The sequence below is a fragment of the Zingiber officinale genome, chromosome 7A (assembly GCF_018446385.1).
Source record: "Zingiber officinale cultivar Zhangliang chromosome 7A, Zo_v1.1, whole genome shotgun sequence".
Taxonomy (NCBI): domain Eukaryota; kingdom Viridiplantae; phylum Streptophyta; class Magnoliopsida; order Zingiberales; family Zingiberaceae; genus Zingiber; species Zingiber officinale.
The window spans coordinates 31,569,588-31,588,009 of NC_055998.1; positions in this window are offsets into that span (position 1 = coordinate 31,569,588).

An 18,422-nucleotide genomic window follows, 5' to 3' on the forward strand; every position below is an offset into this window, starting at 1 on the left:
AACCATATGCAATAAAAATGATTTATATTTCAATAAGTCCAAATATTTTTCAATTGAAAAATTATAGTACCTCCCCTTAGACTTAACATACTTCTCCCCCTTTGATCACATAAAAATTGGGGTTATAAATAAGTCTAAGGTAAATTCAAACAAAAGCTTTAAGTGTAAAATATTTAATAATATCTAAGTAAAATTCAATTTAAAGACACTCTTCAGAATTTTTCTTTCGAAAAAAAACATTTAAGTAAAATATTTTTCAGATAAAACAGTCATAAAAAAAATTTTAAGTTTGAAACTTATCTCAGCATCCCCAAAAAATTTTTTTTCTAATTAATTGAAAAAATTCTAAGTTAATATTCATAAGAAACAATTCTAAGTCAATTTTTTTTTTTAAAAAAAAATTATAAGGCAATATTATCAAAAAAAATTCTAAGATAACTTTAAAAAAATTTCTAAGTCGATTTTCATAAAAATTTCTAAGATAATACAAAAATTAAGAAAATAAAATGTTTTCTAACACAAATTGAATAACTCTTTTAAAGCATCAAGTAATTTAAATTAATACTTTTTCAATTAGTCAATTAAACTTTTTATTTCGATACTTGGCTTCCAGGTCGTGGCGAGGCACTAGGCCTTCTTGGTTATTGGAGCAACAACCACTTCCTTAGACAAAGCCTCATAAAGAAATTAGTTGTTTAATTTCCTTGCTGAAAATGCTAAGTCTAATTTTTAATTTTAAATTAAATAGGTTTTTGGAACCCAATAGAGGTTCCTACCTACAGGATTAACCAAGTATTTCCTAGGTATATAGATTTTTGATATATTTCTAATTTGATTTTGATGAAATCTATAATACCAATTTAAACCTCTATAATTTCTAAAAGTAGAAATATTTGAACCATTAGATTTTTTCAATCTTTCTATTTCTTCTTTTAGTTTTTCATTTTCAATTTTCAATTTTTCAAAATCCTGTATAAGACATGATTTTGTCAAAATTCTCTTTGTTTCTAAAATTTCATTTTCTAATTTGGCATTTTTATTTTCTAATTTATACATGGATTTAGTCATAGCTTTGATACCAAAGTAAAGTTCATCAGGGTGTAAGAGGCATACCTCACTTACCATATCGGACTTGAAGCCTGAATCTCCCCCTGCTTCGCTACTTCCATCTGAGGTCGCTCCCCCTTCATCGATGCTGGGTTCTGATGTACTTTGTCCTTCGTGGCTTGCCATCAGTGCAATCCCCGCATATTCTTGAGCTTCTGATTCAGATGAAGAAGTGTCATCCCAAGTTGCTTTTAGGTTGTGTTTCTTGGGTGTCTTCATTTTAGCCTTCTTGAGTTCTGGGCAGTCTTCCCTTAGGTGTCCCTCCTTCTGACACTGGTAGCACCGTACCTTTCTTCTACCTTTTTGATTCTTTTTATTCTACATTTTAAATTTATTAGATCTAAAAAACTTTTTAAAGTTTCTTACCATGTACGCTTCTTGATCGTCTTCGGAGTCTGACTCGGGTTCATCCTTGTTGGTTGCGTTCAGCGCCATAGTCTGGGTTGTGTCCTTTGATATCTCTGCATATCTAGTTTCGTGTAATTCAAGGGTAGAAAACAACTCTTCTAAAGTACTTACCTCCAGGTCTTTTGAGATGTAGTAAACATCGACGATTGATGTCCATTTCGGAGTTCTTGGAAACGCATTGAGCGCGTAGCGAATAGTATCCCGGTTTGTTACCGTTTCACCAAGATTTTCGAGACCAGTAACTAGTTCTTTTACCTTTGCATGTAAATCGGCTACTTTCTCACCTTTCTCCAGACGGATGTTCATCAGTTTGTTGCGGAGGATGTCCCTTCTAGCGAGCTTTGCTTCGGACATGCCTTCGTGGAGTTCCAAGAACTTCTCCCAAAGTTCTTTAGCAGATAAATAATTTCCGATGCGGTTGACCTCTTGAGGTGGTAACACGCTCAGCAGGTGATGTTCCGCACGGCTGTTTGCTACCGACTCATTCTGCTCCTTCTTTGTCCAATCGCTCTCTTCTTTTTCTTTTCCATCTTTATCTATTGGAGCTACAAAACCATATTTCATAATAAACCGAATTTCAAAATATGTTTTTAGGAATACCTCCATACGACGCTTCCAGTCTACGAAGTTCCCCTCGAATTTTGGTGGGACGATACTTGGTCCGGCCATCTTTGTCTTTGATCGTAGTTGTTCCTTAATTTGCCTTGTCGATACCACTTGTTGGTCCCTTTGGAGGTCGGCAAGAGGGAGGGTGAATTTCCTACAAAATAAAACTCGAACCTTTCTCGAATTTCAACTATATAATGAACACTTGTAATAAATAAATAAAAGAGACTAAGTAAAGAAAAGAGCAGACACAAGAGATTTACTTGGTTTGCAATCAGAGGATTGCTAATCCAAGGCAAAGATGGCGCACTATCTGATTCTCCTCTGGGCGGAGTAGCCTCTTACAGCGTTGACAGTACAAAAGAAAATAAAGCACAGAGAAAAATGGATTAAAAGTGAGTTAAATGTTATGGCAAACCAGTGCTATATTTATAGCATTGGTCGGGGCGCCCCGAAGGGGTTCCGGGCACCCTGGGGGTATAAAACTTTATCCCCCAACGTTCAGATCGAGTTTGACTCGATCTGGTCAACAACTTCGGTCCGGGCGCCCCGGTCAGCTCCGGGCGCCCCGGACCCAAAAAGTGAACTCTGGTTGACTTTTTTCGTCTGGTCGCTCTACTTCGGTTCAGCTCGTCTCGGTCCGGGTTTTCAACTCCGGCTAGACTAGCTTGGGTGATCTCGGCCATCCGGAATAGGGCTCACCCGAACCCATGTTCCGGCCTTCTCCTTGAGCAGCCTTCCTTCCCGGTTTCTCATCCCTCGAACGCCGCGCACGTTCTTCTTGTCCACCGGTGTACTCTTCCACGGTCACCTCGTCCCTCGGACGCACCGAGCCCGTCGGCTCTCTCCCGTGCCGTCCTTCTCGCTAGCCGCGTCTTCCGCTCGACTTCCTGTGTTCCTAAGCTCGTGCACACTTAGACACAAGGGTTAAACAAACGCAGGACCTAACTTAGCTTGTTTGATCACATCAAAACACCTTGGGGTTCTAACAACATCAAGAGGAAGCTAAAACTAGGACTTTAGGTCAAGGTTCAATGGAATCATTTAGCTAGTTTTGAATTTTATGTCAATCTTGGGATCTGTGATAAATATATTATATACATATTTTTCCCAAGTAGACATGGATAAAATATACGTCTCCACAAAATTTAGTATTTTTTGGAGGTCTGTGAAATTTCTGGTGCATTTCTAAAGTTAGGTTATAAAGGCTGATTTTTACAGAAATAGAGTACCAGTCGACTGGTAACGGTGATTTTAAGCACAGAATGTCTCTGTAAGCTCATTTTGACCATTGCAGTCAACTGGGACTTATAGCAAATGACTGATATGGTCTGAAAATATTTTTCAACATTAGAAAATGACCAAAAGAGTGGTGAACATATATGTAATCTTATGGGGGATTAATACATGATGTTTATGGTCACTAGAGATCAAAGAGTCTAATAATTGGGATATTGTTAGAGCTCTTTTTGATGTATGGCAAAGGGGGAGAAGTTTAGGTTTAAGTAAGAAACCTACATACCTTTGCAAGAAATCCTAACTCAAGGGGAGCTTAGGTGAAGGGGGAGCGATTGCTCATTTATTTGCAAAGGGGGAGAAGTTTGTCTTTTGTAGGGGAGCTTAGGTGAAGGGGGAGCCTAGGATTAGATTTCATGATTTATGCATGTGTAGATTGCATGTTTATTTGCATTATTATTGCTATATTGTTTCCCTAACTTAAACGGGTTGTCAAACATCAAAAAGGGGGAGATTGTTGGAGCAATCTAGTGACCCTAGGTTTTGATGTTTGGGCAAAGGTTTAAATTAGGTTTATTATTGTATTTGATATGTATTGAGAGTGTGCAGGATACAGGTACAATAAAGAAAGTCCAAGTGTGATCTTGGCAAAGGAGAAAAGTCCAAGGAAGAGTCTTGGCGGTGTAAGTCTAAGCATGTAGTTTTGGCAACGTAAATCCAAGTGTGACTTGCCAATGGATGAAGTCTCGGAGCGCAACCTCTTGGCAAAGGAAGACCCGACAACAATGACAAGGTTGATGGAAGCTCCAGAAGGTAAGACGTGAAGGATGGGGAGTCATCCGAGGGACACAAAGCTAATGGAGGAGATTAGAAGGTTAGGTCTAGGTTGGTCGGGCGAGGACGAGTGCTAAGTGAATGTATTCCCGGGTTAAATTCTAGGATTAGGGTTTTACTGTAGTAATACTGCAGCACTACTGTAGCAGTATTGTAGCAATCGACTGGTGTTTTCATCAGTCATCTGGTAGTCGACCGTTAGCTTGTAACGATTGAATTTCACTTAGGACCAGTCGACTGGTGGCGGGGAAAATAGTAGGTATTTTCCTCCCGAGCTCTATTTAATAGAGTTGGGGGTGCTTGGCCAAGGTTGACGAAATTAGTGATGGTTAACCCTAATTAGAGTCTCCAAGTGCCCAAGTGATCTAGCGTGCTTATACGAGGTTGTAGCGAGATTTCTCCACCCACAAGGAGCTGCACGAGCTAGCCAGAAGTTCTCCGGGGAATCATCCACCGACAGATCGGGATCATCCACCTTATGGACATCCATGGAGTAGGAGCTTTATCTCCGAACCACGTTAAATCAACGTGTTAGGTTTGCTTTCTATTGTTAGTATTTATTTTTGTATTCCGCTGTGCATACTAACCATTGTAGGAAGCGGCGTTTTGGGTGAGACGCTATTCACCCTCCCCCTCTAGCGGACGTCAAGGTCCCAACAGCTACCACCGCAATAAAGAGGGGCACATCAAAGATAACTGCCCCAGATTAAAGGACAAAGGAGCAAGAAAATCCAAACAAAAGAACCTCAAAGTAACATGAAATGAGTCATCCTCAGAAGAGTTAGAATATGAATTTGCCAGAATAGCACTGATGGCTAGTCATCAAGAAGAGAGCATCAATGAAGGGGGAGCTACTTTAGAAGAAAGTAGCAATAAAAGGGGAGAATCAAACTACGAATCTGACACGATAAATAAGGTAAGGTTTCTACCTCCCGAGCACTTATATGATGGGATTAAACCAATGTCTAGAGCATTATTCAAATTAAGGTTCAAATATGTTAAATTAAAAAAGAATAACATTGAATTAAAAATTAACTTATCTAATGCATGTATGTTCGTTAGAACACTTTGATAAAGTTCAAATAGAAAATTCAAAACTGAGACAAATAAAATAATTGAAAAAGAATAATACATGCTCAAATTTGAACGTTTCATCACATTCATATTTTAGAGGACTTAATTAGTACTTAAGTAATCATATGGATCAAATTCCAAAAGTACCTAAAAATAATATTTTTAAAAAATTTCTGATAAATCCAATAGGTAGAAATTTATTTGGATTTTTAAATCATGCTTAACCTGTTAAATTAATTTTATAAGCTTGCTTAAATTTAATTTAGTTTAATTTTTACATTGTTAGAAAATTAATTATTTCATTAAATCTTCTCTTCATATTTTCTATTAAAATTTTTGCTTGTGTAAAAATCGGCAAGATTTTTTGAAGTAAAAAATCTATTTTTAAGTATTTAAATTTGGAAATAATTACACTGTTCAAAAATTATTTATTATAAATAAAATAAAAATATTTCTTTTGTTAAAATTTTCTCTTGGTTCGAATACTTATACTTAATATTGAAAACAAATTTCAGAAATTTTTGAAACTTAAAAATAATTTTTAAATTATTTTTGAAATAATAGAAAATTAATTGGTAAAAATTATTATCTTTGAGAAATAATTCCAGTAAAAAGATATGTTCTTGAATACACTGTTTAAACCCCCTAAAAAAATTCTCAATATTTTTCTAACTTTTTTGTATTTCCCCTAACATTTTATTTATTATTTATGTGATCAAAGGGGAGAAATTAGGGATCGAATTAAGGGAGAGATATAGAATTTTAATTCTTTTCTTATATTTTTTGCACATTTATTACTTGTAATAATTGCAAATTTATTTGTTTACGTTATTTTATTATTTTTTTACTCTAATTTAACTTGGATTGATGCACATAAAAAAGGAGAAATTGTAAATACTTCGGATTAGTTTTGATATGATCAGCCGAATTAAGTTATGCTCTATAATTTTGATCTCTTGTGTCTAAGTATGCAGGGATTTAGGAACACAAGAAGTCGAGCGAAAGTTGCAGCCAGTGAGAAAGATGACACAAGAAGTGAGTGTTGGAGCAATCCCAATGGTTCGTGGGACCATGTGTTTTGGTGTTTGGGCAAAGGGTTTAAGTTAGGTTTACCCTTGTTATTTGATATGTGTACTTGAGTTGTGCAGGACTGCAGGTGACACATGTGACTCAGGTTGACAGCTTCGGGTCCGGTGAAGGATGGAGCATCCGAGGGACCATGGACAAGGCAGCAAGGACAATGGCCGAGGGAAGCGACTTCGAGGCATACGCGAAGGATGGCATTGGAGACAAGCCGCGGGCTTGGATGCATCCGAGGGACGAGAGCCAAAGGAAGTAGGCTTGAAGGCAAGAGGTCAAGGCTGCAAAGAAGAGTCAAATGAGTCGTGAGGGTACGAGTGCATGAGAGATTGTACTCGGAGTAAAATCCTAGTTTTAGGGTTTTACTGTAGCGGCACTGTAGCAGTACTGTAGCAGGTACTGTAGCGTACTGTAGCAGTCGACTGGTGTATGGACCAGTCGACTTATGCACTGTAGCAGAGAGACGTTGAGATAGCCGTTGGGCTGGCATCAGTCGACTGGTGCAAGGACCAGTCGACTGGTAACGGGCAAATCAGGTTCTGATTTGTTCCAAGCTCTATAAGAAGGAGCTTGGTATGGCCGGCCAAGGCGACGAAATTAGACTTGGTTAAGGTCTAATTAGTAGTCTACAAGTGCTCAAGTGTTTGTGGAATCCAAGAGGTCTTGGTGTGTTGTGGTGAGGTTTCTCCACCCACAAGGAGCGACTTGAGATAGCCGGAGTTTCCGGGGGCTAATCCACCGAAGGATCGGGATCGTCCACCTTACGGACAGCCGTGGAGTAGGAGCATCATCTCCGAACCACGTTAAACGAACGTGTATTGGTTTGCTAGTTCTTTTCTTTCTTTAGCTTTCGTATTCATTGCTTTAGTATTTGTATTTCCGCTGCGCAAGCTAACAATAGTGTAGGAAGCTAACGATTTGGGGGTGCCGTCTATCCAACCCCCCTTCAAGCCAGCCACCGATCCTCCAACAAGTGGTATCAGAGCGAGGACGCTCTCCGTTGGACTAACCGCCAAGGAAGCACAAGATGGCCGAGTCTATTGTCCCTCCAAAATTTGAAGGAGGAAGCCTTGGGGACATCACGTATTGGATGATGAGGATGAAGAACTTCCTCGAGACGGATTGGGACACAATGATGGTTGTCGAGGAACCATTTGAAGTCCCAAGAGACAAGAAAGGAAAGAAGCTCCGATCACGACATTGGACGGAAGAGCAAACCACACGATCGGAGGCAAATTCAAAGGTAATATCTATATTGATTGATATTTTGCCTAATCATGTGATAAATGGTGTAGGTGAGTATAAGAACGCCCACGAGTTGTGGAGCAAGGTGAAGATGGTTCTACAAGAAGAACCTAAACCTACACAAGAGGAAGAAGAACCCATTGAGATGGGTCTAGTTGCTCAAGTAGAGGGGGAGCAACCGGAAGGTGACGAGCACTCAACTTCCGAGGAGAAGGAGGAGAAGGATGAAGAAATGGCATCCATTAGTGTGGATGAGGAGACATCCTCAAAGGGTGAGGAAGAATCCAAGACAAGTGAAGAAGAAGTCTTGGAAGTCAACTTAGTAAGTACCTCCACCGAAGCAAAGTCAAAAGATCACATTGTATGCTTCGGGTGCAATGAGAAGGGACACTACAAGAGTAGGTGTCCAATGAGCAAGAAGAAGGTATCTCCTAAACTCAATTCAATTCCTTTAGAATCTAATTTGAGTTGTAGGAAGAAGAAGGAGAAGAAGCACATTAGATACTTCACGTGTGGAGAACTTGGACACTACCACACAACATGCTCGAAGAAGGGAGAGTTCAAGAAGTTGGAGCATCTAAAGAAGTGGGAGAAGAAGAAGAGGAGCTCAAGTCAAGGGGGAGCTTCAAGGGTAAGGGAGGTATACCCTAATTTGAAATGCAATTCAAATTTTCATTCCTCCATGCATGCTAGGAATAATTCTCATTATTTACCCATGCAAAATTTTGGATTTAAATATCATGATAGGAATAGGGTTAATGTAGATCAAAACCCTAGGAGGCCAATTCATGAAAAACCTAGGAATGGTAGACCTAAGGAGGCCCAAGGCATTAATCCTAAGAAGGGGAGACACATGCCTAGAAAGGGTAGGTCTAGGAATGTCCATGGTGGACATGTTGACTCTAGGTTTAGGAACCTAGAAAGGGAAAATCAAGTTTTGAAGGCAAAGCTTGATCAATTGGAGAAATTCCTTAAGAGATTCACTATTGGATCTCAGAAATTAAATATTGTGTTGGGTAGCCAAAGACCCAACCATGATAGATCGGGCTTGGGATACCGATCTAGTCCCTCCAAGGCTAATGAGAGATCATATGCTAGGGTGGCAAATGATCATGGCAAGGGAGAGTCCTCCAAAGCTAAGGGAAAGTCTTATGCTAGGGTTGCATATGACTATAGCAAGGAGAAGCCAATAAATGGCAAGGGAAAGCCATTTAATGGTAAGGAGAAATTAACCAAGGACAAGGTGTCCAAGGTTAAGAAAGTTACGTTTGTAGGCCAAGTGTCACCGGGGGTGGACCGATGTGGCCTAGCCGTTGTGGATGAGTCACCTAGGGAGGTGACTAAGGCAAAGAGCTCTAGGGGGAGCTCTAAGAGTCAATTTGGGACCCATGGCCAATGGATCTCAGGTGGGTACTACTTGGGAGTCTAGAGGAGCCATGGAGTGTGCCAAAAGGTTTGGAGATGAATTTGAGTCTCAAACCTAGAGATTTGGCACACATGGTTTGTGTTTCATGCAAGAAATATGACATTTGGGGTCATATTGCATGATAATTGGTTTTGGATGTATAGATGCCATATAAACCAATGCTAGGGATGCATTGTGGGTTGGTATGGGCAAATACATCAAGAGGAAGTCAAAACTAGGACTTTAGGTCAAGGTTCAATTGAACCATTTAGCTAGTTTTGGATTTTATGTCAATCTTGGGATTGGTGATAGATATATTTTTTTAATATATTTTTCCCAAGTAGACAAGGGTACAATAGACCTCTCCACAAAATTTGGGGATTTTTGGAGGTCTAGGGAATTTCTGGTGCATTTCTGAAGTTGGCCTGAAAAGACTGATTTTTTCAGAAATAGAGTACCGATCGGTGATGGATACCGATCGGTAATAATGTTTTGAGCACGAATGGTTACGTAAGCTCATTTTGACGAGGGGCGATCGTACCGACACCACGATCGGTAATGTGATATTTCACCGAGAATGATTACGTAAGGTTGTGTCGAAGGGCGCAGTCGACTGACCGACTGATACCAGTCTGAAATTGGTTTCAGCATTGGTTTGTGACCATGTCAACTCACATAGATGTATGGGATCCAAGGGGGATTAATACATGAGTTTAGGGTCAATTTAGATGACAAGTTTTCAACAATTGGGATATTGTTAGAGAACTTTTTGGATGTTAGGCAAAGGGGGAGAAGTAAGGTTTAGTTGGGAAAACCTTAGTGCCTTTGCGTAGGGGGAGCCTTGGGATAGGTTCTTAAAAAGCCCTGTGGGAAAATCCTAGCTCAATGGGGAGCTTAGGTGTAGGGGGAGCCTTGTGATAGGTTCCAATGCTTGGTGCATTGATTCGGCGGTTGCCAAGTGTGTAGCCTTGGCAACGTAAGTCCATTCGGCGGTGTAAGTCCAAGTGTGTAGCCTTGGCATCGTAAGTCCATTTGTTTTAGCATATTTATTTTGCTATTTGTTTTCCCTAACTTAAACGTATTGCCAAACACAAAAAAGGGGGAGATTGTTGGAGCAATCCCAATGGTTCGTGGGACCATGTGTTTTGGTGTTTGGGCAAAGGGTTTAAGTTAGGTTTACCCTTGTTATTTGATATGTGTACTTGAGTTGTGCAGGACTGCAGGTGACATTTAGCTTGATGGCTTCGGGTCCGGTGAAGGATGGAGCATCCGAGGGACCATGGACAAGGCAGCAAGGACAATGGCCGAGGGAAGCGACTTCGAGGCATACGCGAAGGATGGCATTGGAGACAAGCCGCGGGCTTGGATGCATCCGAGGGACGAGAGCCAAAGGAAGTAGGCTTGAAGGCAAGAGGTCAAGGCTGCAAAGAAGAGTCAAATGAGTCGTGAGGGTACGAGTGCATGAGAGATTGTACTCGGAGTAAAATCCTAGTTTTAGGGTTTTACTGTAGCGGAACCAGTACTGTAGCGTACTGTAGCAGTTATTGTAGCGTACTGTAGCAGTCGACTGGTGTATGGACCAGTCGACTGATGCATTGTAGCAGATAGCCGTTGGGCTGACATCAGTCGACTGGTGCAAGGACCAGTCGACTGGTAACGGGCAAATCAGGTTCTGATTTGTTCCAAGCTCTATAAGAAGGAGCTTGGTATGGCCGGCCAAGGCGACGAAATTAGACTTGGTTAGGGTCTAATTAGTAGTCTACAAGTGCTCAAGTGTTTGTGGAATCCAAGAGGTCTTGGTGTGTTGTGGTGAGGTTTCTCCACCCACAAGGAGCGACTTGAGATAGCCGGAGTTTCCGGGGGCTAATCCACCGAAGGATCGGGATCGTCCACCTTACGGACAGCCGTGGAGTAGGAGCATCATCTCCGAACCACGTTAAACGAACGTGTATTGGTTTGCTAGTTCTTTTCTTTCTTTAGCTTTCGTATTCATTGCTTTAGTATTTGTATTTCCGCTGCGCAAGCTAACAATAGTGTAGGAAGCTAACGATTTGGGGGTGCCGTCTATCCAACCCCCCTTCAAGCCGGCCACCGATCCTCCAACAGTGAGTTGACTGACTCGGTGCATCCGAGGGACGGGGAGCTGTGGAAGATACACTGGCGAACGAGAAGGATGTGCATGGTGTTTCCAAGGGACAAGAAGACGGGGAAGAAGACTTCTTGAGGAGAAAGTCAGAGTTGGGTTCAGTTGAGCTCAACTCTAGACGGGCGGAGAATCGCCCAACCGACCGGACAAAAAAATTATCAACTTCGGAGTTGATCATGTCTAGCCGCCTAGGCAAGGTCCAAGCGCCCGAAATCCAAACGCGTGGACCAAGTCTAGGCTCCTAGATCATTTAGGCCACGACAATGAGCCGTTGTGAAAAAATATCAACACTAGAGTCCATATCAGTCGACTCGAGGCACTCGGACAGGTCCAGGCGCTCGGGAAACGAAGATCCAATTGGGAAGAAGTGTTGTGGAGTGGATCAAGTCAACCAAGTCCAGGTGCCTGGACCGGTCCAAGCGCCCCGAAGGTGCCACGTCAACCAATGACTAATTTCGACCAGTGGACTATAAATAGAGTTTTGGTGCTCGAAGTTCGATACAACACACTCATTCTTAACTTCTATATTCTGTAATTTCTGTCTATGCTTTCAAACATTTTGTTGGACACAAATAATCTAATGCCGGAGATTTATGGGTATTAGTTGAATTTAAGCTACACTGAATTAAATTCAACTTACAGTCGAAATGACTTGAGCGGATAATCTCAGGCTACTAGCAAGGGATGATTTCTGTAAAGTACAGAGCGGAAGACCAGGTCAGCAGAGCGGAAGACCAGGTCAGCAGAGCGGAAGACCAAGTCAGTAGAGCGGAAGACTAGGGCAGGTCTGCAGAGCGACAGACCAAAGCGGCAGGGTAGGTCTGCAGAGCGGCAGACCAGAGCAGTAAATTAGTGCTGCAGTGCAGAAGACCAGAGCAGCAGGGCAGGTCTGTAGAGCGACAGACCAGAGCTGCAGTGTGGAAGACCAGAGCAGCAGGGTAGGTCTGCAGAGCGACAAACCAGAGCAATAGATCAGAGAGGCAGCGTAGGTCTGCAGAGCGGAAGACCAGAGCTACAGGGCAGGTCTACAGAGTGGCAGACCAGAGCATCAGTACAAGTCTGCAGAGCGGAAGACCAGAGAGGTAGAGCAGGTCTGCAGAGTGCCAGACCATATCTGCAGAGCGAAAGACTAGGTCTGCAGAACGGAACGACAGGGCTGGTCTACAGAGCAGAAGACCAGGTCTGCACTTGATCTGGCAAAAGACAGATCAGGCGAGGAGACTGGCCGACTAGGAAAACTGACCGAGGCCTGCGAGAGTCACAGTTTCCTTGAAACAGATTCGCCCACCTCCGGCTGTGCTTCGAGCCTTACAAGGGTCGTCTGTTTCCCAGGATACAATGGTAGACCGTGAATCCGACCAAGCACTGGTGGTCACGACGAACTGACACCCGATTGCTATCACGGGCACTCCGCTGAGCAGGAGCTGCACGACAGAGGAGGAGGAAGAAAATGGAGAGCCTTTGCTATGCTGTGTGCATAACCCTTTTGCCTTAGTCACAGCTTCCTTTTATAGGAGGTCAAATGAACAACAAAATTAATGATCGACTAATGATCATTACTCACCAAGCTACGAAATATCCTACATTAATATTCCTTTAATGCATCCGCTACACAAGCAACAAAAAGGTTTACGTGGTAAAATGTTGGTCGGACATTCGTGAGCCTAGGTCGCGCTCACACATGAGTCAACTTAGTTCAGTGCAAATCCGGGCCCTGGATTTGCACCCCCCCTGCGCACCCACGCGTGACAGAGAGCCTCTCCACATGTATTTTTTCACAACCTCAATGTATGTGAATCAATATAAACCAACAAAAGTTCCTTAAAACTTCCAATGTGGGACTAAAGTCTCATTCACAATAGAGCCTCTTTCCTATTCCATTTCTTCTCCATTCACTTATTCAACACATTTGTAAGAGGCTACTCTGCCTTCATCGAAGGAGTCTTTTTTGAGTTTATATTTTTCTTGGATTTATAACCATCCAGGTTTTAACTAAGTAATTCTCTGTCTCTTACTTTACTTTATGTTGTTTATTTTGTTTAATTAATATGTGTTTGTCCTTTCTAAGTTAAGAAGCAAGAGAAGTGTTAATTCGAATTATAGGGCCATTCACCCCCTCTAGCCGGTCTACTTGGACCTTCACTAGATACGGTGGAGGGAAAGGGAGAAGGTGTTGATCCTGCTTCTACTATGGACTGTGAACACCGTTGTCAGGTCGCACTAAGGTCATTCCAGAGGTGGCGACAAGCAGAGCTTGTCGTCGGGCAAGAACTCAATGAGGTAGACGGCACAACCAAAGGGGCCCTTAGAGCCGAGGATCATGGCATCGAGGAAGAGGGGGAGGGCGTCAATATGGGCCTGGTCAAGGCCGGAGTCATGGAGGTGGAATGACTACTGGAGCTAGTGTTGGAGCCTACGGGGATTCTGGTAGACCCTGGATAGGCAAAAAGAATGGGAGGTGAAGGAGGGAGGGAAGAAAGAGCGAGAAGAATCGACGGAGGAAAGATGGTGAAGCCAACTCAAGGTTTGTGACAAACTTTATCACGAATTCAAAAAATAGTGCAACATTTGCCACAACTTCAAAATTCATGCCAAAATTGGTCATGAATTTTTGAATTCATGATAAATTTTGTGAATTCATCGCAAAACTTACCATGAATTAAAAATTCATAGCAAAATTTAGAAATGTTGAAACATAACATAGAAAATGTCGTAAAAAAAAAAGAACTTTTGAAGACAACCTTGTTGTCTTAGACTCAAAACACACACAATTTAATAAAATCTTTATCTATTACTATGTAAGCAACGCTAATAGATAACGGTTGATTAAAGCGACAATGGTTTAAAAAAAAATATTGTCTTTGTCATATATAAGACAATAGTTCTTTAAAAACTACTAACTTTTTTAAAACAACTGCCAACAACAAAGGTTTTTAATAAAATCGTTGTTAAATAGAAAAAAGGATAATAATTTTTCAAAAAATTATTATCTATTTCCATTTAACAACGATTTTATTAAAAATCATTGTTGTTGGTTGTTTTTTTTAAGACAATGATTTTTAATTTCAAATTTCTTATAGTGAAACTGACCTTTTTTTTTATCTTCAGAAGCCAAGAGAATCTGGTGATAATCTTGACAAGCATCCAGTATGCATATGAGTTCTCAATCAGAAGTAGAATCTACCAATTGATTAATGGGGGGCAGAGGGTAGTAATCTTTTAGACAGGCTTTATTAAGGTCATAAAAGTCGATGCAAACTCTCCATTTACCTCCTAGTTTGAGCATCATCACCACGTTAGCGAGTCAAGTAGGAAATTGAACCTCTTGTATAAGCCCAACTTCCATTAACTTATCGATCTCTACCTAAATCACCTGGTCCTATTTTGGTGAAAATTTTTGCTTCTTTTGTCGAATGGGTCAAACTTCCGGCAGTGTGTTTAGCCAGTGAATCATTATAGTCAAGGAAATGCTTGTAATGTCTTTCAATGACTAAGAGAAGATATCATGATTGTGTGAGAGACATGCAATTAATTCCTGTTTGAGCCCTGAAGAGAAGTTGATAGCTACTCAAGTGACCTCGTCTAGTTGGTTGGGATGAACTTTCACGCTTTCATAATTTTCATCTGGTGGGGATATCGACACCTTTGGGATGACTTGGATAGTAATATCTTGAGTTCGACGGACCTTGTGTGAGTTTGTTCGAATTATATCCACGTAGCATATCCTCGCCACTAATTAGTCACCTTTTACCTCCTCGACCCAGCTTCCTACTAGAAATTTAATTTTCTAATGAAAAGTGATACCGCTTAGAAGGTACTCGGTGTCGACCTTCCTAGTATGACATTATAAGAAGAAGTAGTGTTTACGATAATAAAGGATGTCCATCGAATTCGCATTAGTAGCTCCTCCCCTAAGGAAAGTGAGAGGTTAATTTAGTCGATAAATTATACTTCGTACCCAGTGAAACCATATAGGAGGTATGTATAGGATGATGTTTCTCCCCATCCAGTTGCATCTTGTTGGGATTCAATCAAAGTCTCACATTGGAAAGATTTGGTAAAGATCATGGGGTTAAAAGGATGCATGATATCTTCATTGGTATGAAGCCTTTTGGAGAGAGCCCAAGAGCAAAGCCATTAGGGCCTAGGCCCAAAATGGACAATATCATATTTGTGGAGATATGTGGACATCCTTTGGGCACAACAAATGGTATCAGAGACATGGTCCAGACCAGATTTCATGTGGGGTGGCCTTGAACGAACTTGAGGGTGGGCCCGGAGCAGGTCAGGATGACTAGATACTTGCGGAGAGGCCTAGAATAGGTCAAGGTGATCAGATACTTGCAGGGAGGCGAGTAGGTCAGGGTGACCGGATGCTCGCAAGGAAGCCCAAAGTAGGTCAAGGTGACCGTATGTTCACGGATAGGCCCGAAGCAGGTCAAGATTGACCGGATCAAGCTGCTTACGGGAAGGCCCGGAAATGACCGGATGCTTGTGGGAAAGGCCCCGAAGTAGGTCAGGGTGACCGAATACTCGTAGGGAGGCCCAGAGTAGGTCAGGATGACTGGATGCTTGCGGGGAAGCCTAGAGCAGGTTAGTGTGACAAGATGCTCGCAGGGAGGCCCAGACCATGAGAGCAATTGTGGTCCTTCGTTTGAGGTGAGGATTATTGAGATTCAATCAAAGTCCCACATTGGAAAGATTTGGTAAATATCATGGGATTAAAAAGGTGCATGATATCTCCATTCGTATAAGGTCTTTTGGTAAGAGCCCAAGAGCAAAGTCATGAGGGTTTAGGCCCAAAGTATACAATATCATACTATTGTGGAGATATGTGGATATCCTTTAGGCACAACACATCTGATCGAAAGGTATTTTGAAAATGATGCTGATGGAACTGTCGGTATCAATAAACACTCTCTTTACTCGATAATTAGCGATGAAAACCTCGATTACTAAAACATCATCAATTCCTACCAAGTCTTCGAGTTCAAAATTTATGAAAGGACCTTTTACTCTTCCCTTAATGGTATTGATTGTGTAAATCTCCAGCCTTTTACCGTGAGCCTTTCAGGCTCAAGTGGAGTCCCCATCTGTGGGACCTCCCGAGATCATGTTCATAGTCCCTCGAGCATCGATCTTGTTCTTGATTGTGTTTTTTCCTTTCTCTTCTACCTCTAGACGAGATTAGGAGGAACCTCAGGGTTCCTTTGAGGGAGAACGAGACCGTCACCTTGTGAGTCGATTGATATCAACATCATGATGGCGATGTCATTTGTAAGGTTCAGGAGATTTTCTTTTTCTAGGCCAACTCTAATTGCCATTCCATTGATCAACTACTCATTTCAATTCCCTCACATATTATTGGCAATCCTGAATGGAGTGAGTACTTGATTGATAGTAGGCACAATATTGAATCACCCCAGGGGACCTTCGATCAGACTTGAGAGTAGGAGTTGGGGCTACTTCCATTGCCTATACTACCTTTTTCCCCCTTCAATTCGTGAACTCCCAATTTCACAAGGTTGAAGGAGGAGCTCTACGACCTGGATGAGTAGGGACAGGAGCTAGAGTTGGAGCTTCCTTTCTCTTCGTAGATTGGGCTTCCTCTACTTGAATATACTTAAGTGCCCGGACTTGTAATGTTTAGAAGTTGGTTGGAAGTTTTTTCACCAAAGACCTGAAAAAATTTCCATGATCAAGCCTTGAGAGAAAGCACTAACCTGTATCCTAGGGTAATTAGGGGAGCATCAATGGTCACCCGATTAAACCATTACAAATATTCTATCAAGAGTTCTTTGAGTTTCTGCCTGAGGGGCGAACAAATCATGTAGCATTTTTTTGGTATCTTTAGCTAGTTGTGAAGTGTTGCATGAAGACAACTTTAAACTCCTCAAAAGTTTAAATATAAGAGGCAAGGAGTGGACTAAACCATCTTTGTGCATATCACAAGAGCATAGTTAAGAAAACTCGACACTTGACGTCATCTGTATACTAATGTAACAAAGAAATATTTTCAAACTTGTAGATATGATCTTTGGGATTTGTAGTACCATTATATTCCTCAATCTGCAACACCCAAAAGTGCCTTGGCAATTCATCTTGCAGGATGTCCCTCGAGAATGAAGGGCCTCGGGGAGCTCTCATTCTACCAGATTTAGGGGCTTTTATTTTAGAGAATCCTGATGAGAGGTTTCATCAGAAGATTATACAGAAAGTTCTCCCTCTATAGACTTACTGATCGATATGAGAGAAGCAATTTGTGGCATTCCTGTGGCTAGGGCATCTTTTGCTGTGTCGGTATTTCTTCAACCGACCGAGGCAGTGGTTTGGTTGAGGGATGCAAGATCGGTGGAGAATGTTAGTGTAGTTAATATTAATAATCAAACTCAAATTTTGATATATGACAAAAATTTAAAGTTAAATTATGTGTAATCTAATATATCTACCAAGTGAGCAAGCTAAAGGACTTGGCAGGTCTAAAGGACTTGACACCATGCTAAAGTCCAGTTAGGTCAAGAAAGACCTGATTGCGGTTAGGAAGCATAGATAGGTCAAGAAAGAACCTAATATCTGGCAGGAAGTCTAGTTAGGCTTGCAGGACCTTACAACTGGCTGAAGTCCAGATATGATTGTAGAAATCTCAAGCACATAAATAAGAAAAGCACAGTGGAATATAATTTCAAGATCCTTTCAGAAGATCCATGCAAAGGAAACCGTATACTAGTTGTGATGAGAGTTATACCTTTGTTACACAAACATGAACTCTCGATAACAAATTTATCCTCGTTGGATCTTAGCATAATCAAGTGTTCGCACCTCTTTCAATATCCACACGAATAAGTTCCATCCGTCTCACGAACTCATAAACACGAAGAAGAAAAACAACCTAAAATTGTGCTAGCAATCAAACAAGGAGGTTTCGGCCAAAGAGGAAAAAAGAGAAGAAGAGGAGAAAGAACATAAGTGTTGTACACAAAATGAATTGAAACCCCTTTTGTATTCATTCAATCGATTGTCTTAATTGACATTAATTCTCCATTAATCCAATTAAGCCTTTTGGTTTTCATCCAATGTATGATCAATTCAAAATTGACTTTTCTTCTTCCTTGGCGAATTCGAGTTAACCCAATGAGTTTAACTCATTGGTCCTTATCAATCTGAATTGACTTCATGAGTCTAATTCAAATTGGACTCAATCCAATAGTTGGATTCAATTAAGTCTGACTCAATTAGTCTAATTTAGATTAGACTTAATTCAATGATCCATCATATGAACTC